A 6,008-nucleotide genomic window follows, 5' to 3' on the forward strand; every position below is an offset into this window, starting at 1 on the left:
CACATGCACACACAGGGAACTACACAGACTAACACATGCACACACAGGGAACTACACAGACTAACACACATGCACACACAGGGAACTACACAGACTAACACACATGCACACACAGGGATCTACACAGACTAACACACATGCACACACAGGGAACTACACAGACTAACACACATGCATACACAGGGAACTACACAGACTAATACACAGGGAACTGCACAGACTCATACACATGCACACACAGGGAACTACACAGACTAACACATGCATACACAGGGAACTACACAGACTAACACATGCATACACAGGGAACTACACAGACTAACACACATGCACACACAGGGAACTACACAGACTAACACATGCACACACAGGGAACTACACAGACTCATACACATGCACACACAGGGAACTACACAGACTAACACACATGCACACACAGGGAACTACACAGACTAATACACATGCATACACAGGGAACTACACAGACTAACACACATGCACACACAGGGAACTACACAGACTCATACACATGCACACACAGGGAACTACACAGACTCATACACATGCACACACAGGGAACTGCACAGACTCATACACATGCACACACAGGGAACTACACAGACTTATACACATGCACACACAGGGAACTACACAGACTAACACACATGCACACACAGGGAACTACACAGACTAACACACATTGCACACACAGGGAACTACACAGACTCATACACATGCACACACAGGGAACTACACAGACTCATACACATGCACACACAGGGAACTACACAGACTAACACACATGCACACACAGGGAACTACACAGACTAACACACATGCACACACAGGGAACTACACAGACTCATACACATGCACACACAGGGAACTACACAGACTCATACACATGCACACACAGGGAACTACACAGACTCATACACATGCACACACAGGGAACTACACAGACTAACACACATGCACACACAGGGAACTACACAGACTAACACACATGCACACACAGGGAACTATACAGACTAACACACATGCATACACAGGGAACTACACAGACTCATACACATGCACACACAGGGAACTACACAGACTAACACACATGCACACACAGGGAACTACACAGACTAACACACATGCACACACAGGGAACTACACAGACTCATACACATGCACACACAGGGAACTACACAGACTAACACACATGCATACACAGGGAACTACACAGACTAACACACATGCATACACAGGGAACTACACAGACTAACACACATGCACACACAGGGAACTACACAGACTCATACACATGCACACACAGGGAACTACACAGACTAACACACATGCACACACAGGGAACTACACAGACTCATACACATGCACACACAGGGAACTACACAGACTCATACACATGCACACACAGGGAACTGCACAGACTCATACACATGCACACACAGGGAACTACACAGACTAACACACATGCACACACAGGGAACTACACAGACTAACACACATGCATACACAGGGAACTACACAGACTAACACACATGCACACACAGGGAACTACACAGACTAACACACATGCACACACAGGGAACTACACAGACTAACACACATGCATACACAGGGAACTACACAGACTAATACACATGCACACACAGGGAACTACACAGACTAACACACATGCATACACAGGGAACTACACAGACTAACACACATGCATACACAGGGAACTACACAGACTCATACACATGCACACACAGGGAACTACACAGACTCATACACATGCACACACAGGGAACTGCACAGACTCATACACATGCACACACCGGAAACTACACAGACTAACACAAATGCACACACAGGGAACTACACAGACTAACACACATGCATACACAGGGAACTACACAGACTAATACACATGCACACACAGGGAACTACACAGACTCATACACATGCACACACAGGGAACTACACAGACTCATACACATGCACACACAGGGAACTACACAGACTAATACACATGCATACACAGGGAACTACACAGACTAACACACATGCACACACAGGGAACTACACAGACTCATACACATGCACACACAGGGAACTACACAGACTCATACACATGCACACACAGGGAACTACACAGACTCCTCATACACATGCACACACAGGGAACTACACAGTTTCATACACATGCACACACAGGGAACTACACAGACTCATACACATGCACACACAGGGAACTGCACAGACTCATACACATGCACACACCGGAAACTACACAGACTAACACACATGCACACACAGGGAACTACACAGACTCATACACATGCACACACAGGGAACTACACAGACTCATACACATGCACACACAGGGAACTACACAGACTCATACACATGCACACACAGGGAACTGCACAGACTCATACACATGCACACACCGGAAACTACACAGACTAACACACATGCACACACAGGGAACTACACAGACTCATACACATGCACACACAGGGAACTACACAGACTCATACACATGCACACACAGGGAACTACACAGACTCATACACATGCACACACAGGGAACTACACAGACTCATACACATGCACACACAGGGAACTACACAGACTAATACACATGCACACACAGGGAACTGCACAGACTCATACACATGCACACACAGGGAACTGCACAGACTCATACACATGCACACACAGGGAACTACACAGACTAACACACATGCACACACAGGGAACTACACAGACTAACACACATGCACACACAGGGAACTACACAGACTAACACACATGCACACACAGGGAACTACACAGACTAACACATGCACACACAGGGAACTACACAGACTAACACACATGCACACACAGGGAACTACACAGACTAATACACATGCATACACAGGGAACTACACAGACTAACACACATGCACACACAGGGATCTACACAGACTAACACACATGCACACACAGGGAACTACACAGACTAACACACATGCATACACAGGGAACTACACAGACTAATACACATGCATACACAGGGAACTACACAGACTAACACATGCATACACAGGGAACTACACAGACTAACACACATGCACACACAGGGAACTACACAGACTAACACATGCACACACAGGGAACTACACAGACTCATACACATGCACACACAGGGAACTACACAGACTAACACACATGCACACACAGGGAACTACACAGACTAATACACATGCATACACAGGGAACTACACAGACTAACACACATGCACACACAGGGAACTACACAGACTCATACACATGCACACACAGGGAACTACACAGACTCATACACATGCACACACAGGGAACTGCACAGACTCATACACATGCACACACAGGGAACTACACAGACTTATACACATGCACACACAGGGAACTACACAGACTAACACACATGCACACACAGGGAACTACACAGACTAACACACATGCACACACAGGGAACTACACAGACTCATACACATGCACACACAGGGAACTACACAGACTCATACACATGCACACACAGGGAACTACACAGACTAACACACATGCACACACAGGGAACTACACAGACTAACACACATGCACACACAGGGAACTACACAGACTCATACACATGCACACACAGGGAACTACACAGACTCATACACATGCACACACAGGGAACTACACAGACTCATACACATGCACACACAGGGAACTACACAGACTAACACACATGCACACACAGGGAACTACACAGACTAACACACATGCACACACAGGGAACTATACAGACTAACACACATGCATACACAGGGAACTACACAGACTCATACACATGCACACACAGGGAACTACACAGACTAACACACATGCACACACAGGGAACTACACAGACTAACACACATGCACACACAGGGAACTACACAGACTCATACACATGCACACACAGGGAACTACACAGACTAACACACATGCATACACAGGGAACTACACAGACTAACACACATGCATACACAGGGAACTACACAGACTAACACACATGCACACACAGGGAACTACACAGACTCATACACATGCACACACAGGGAACTACACAGACTAACACACATGCACACACAGGGAACTACACAGACTCATACACATGCACACACAGGGAACTACACAGACGCACACACAGGGAACTACACAGACTCATACACATGCACACACAGGGAACTACACAGACTAACACACATGCATACACTGGGAACTATACAAACTAACACACATGCACACACAGGGAACTACACAGACTCATACACATGCACACACAGGGAACTACACAGACTCATACACATGCACACACAGGGAACTACACAGACTCATACACATGCACACACAGGAAACTACACAGACTCATACACATGCACACACAGGGAACTACACAGACTCATACACATGCACACACAGGGAACTACACAGACTCATACACATGCACACACAGGGAACTACACAGACTCATACACATGCACACACAGGGAACTGCACAGACTCATACACATGCACACACAGGGAACTACACAGACTCATACACATGCACACACAGGGAACTACACAGACTCATACACATGCACACACAGGGAACTATACAGACTAACACACATGCACACACAGGGAACTACACAGACTCATACACATGCACACACAGGGAACTACACAGACTCATACACATGCACACACAGGGAACTACACAGACTCATACACATGCATACACAGGGAACTACACAGACTCATACACATGCATACACAGGGAACTACACAGACTCATACACATGCACACACAGGGAACTACACAGACTAACACACATGCACACACAGGGAACTACACAGACTCATACACATGCACACACAGGGAACTACACAGACTAACACACATGCACACACAGGGAACTACACAGACTCATACACATGCACACACAGGGAACTACACAGACTAACACACATGCATACACTGGGAACTATACAAACTAACACACATGCACACACAGGGAACTACACAGACTCATACACATGCATACACAGGGAACTATACAGACTAATACACATGCACACACAGGGAACTACACAGACTCATACACATGCATACACAGGGAACTACACAGACTCATACACATGCATACACAGGGAACTACACAGACTCATACACATGCACACACAGGGAACTACACAGACTCATACACATGCACACACAGGGAACTACACAGACTCATACACATGCATACACAGGGAACTACACAGACTCATACACATGCACACACAGGGAACTACACAGACTCATACACATGCATACACAGGGAACTACACAGACTCATACACATGCACACACAGGGAACTACACAGACTCATACACATGCACACACAGGGAACTACACAGACTCATACACATGCACACACAGGGAACTACACAGACTCATACACATGCACACACAGGGAACTACACAGACTCATACACATGCACACACAGGGAACTACACAGACTCATACACATGCATACACAGGGAACTACACAGACTAACACACATGCACACACAGGGAACTACACAGACTCATACACATGCATACACAGGGAACTACACAGACTCATACACATGCATACACAGGGAACTACACAGACTAACACACATGCACACACAGGGAACTACACAGACTCATACACATACAGGGAACTACACAGACTAACACACATGCACACACAGGGAACTACACAGACTCATACACATACACACACAGGGAACTACACAGACTCATACACATACACACACAGGGAACTACACAGACTAACACACATGCGCACACACAGGAAACTACACAGACTAACTCACATGCACACACAGGAAACTACACAGACTCATACACATGCACACACAGGGAACTACACAGACTCATACACATGCACACACAGGGAACTACACAGACTCATACACATGCACACACAGGGAACTACA

Source organism: Bombina bombina, unplaced genomic scaffold (genome assembly GCF_027579735.1).
Source record: "Bombina bombina isolate aBomBom1 unplaced genomic scaffold, aBomBom1.pri scaffold_1996, whole genome shotgun sequence".
NCBI lineage: Eukaryota > Metazoa > Chordata > Amphibia > Anura > Bombinatoridae > Bombina > Bombina bombina.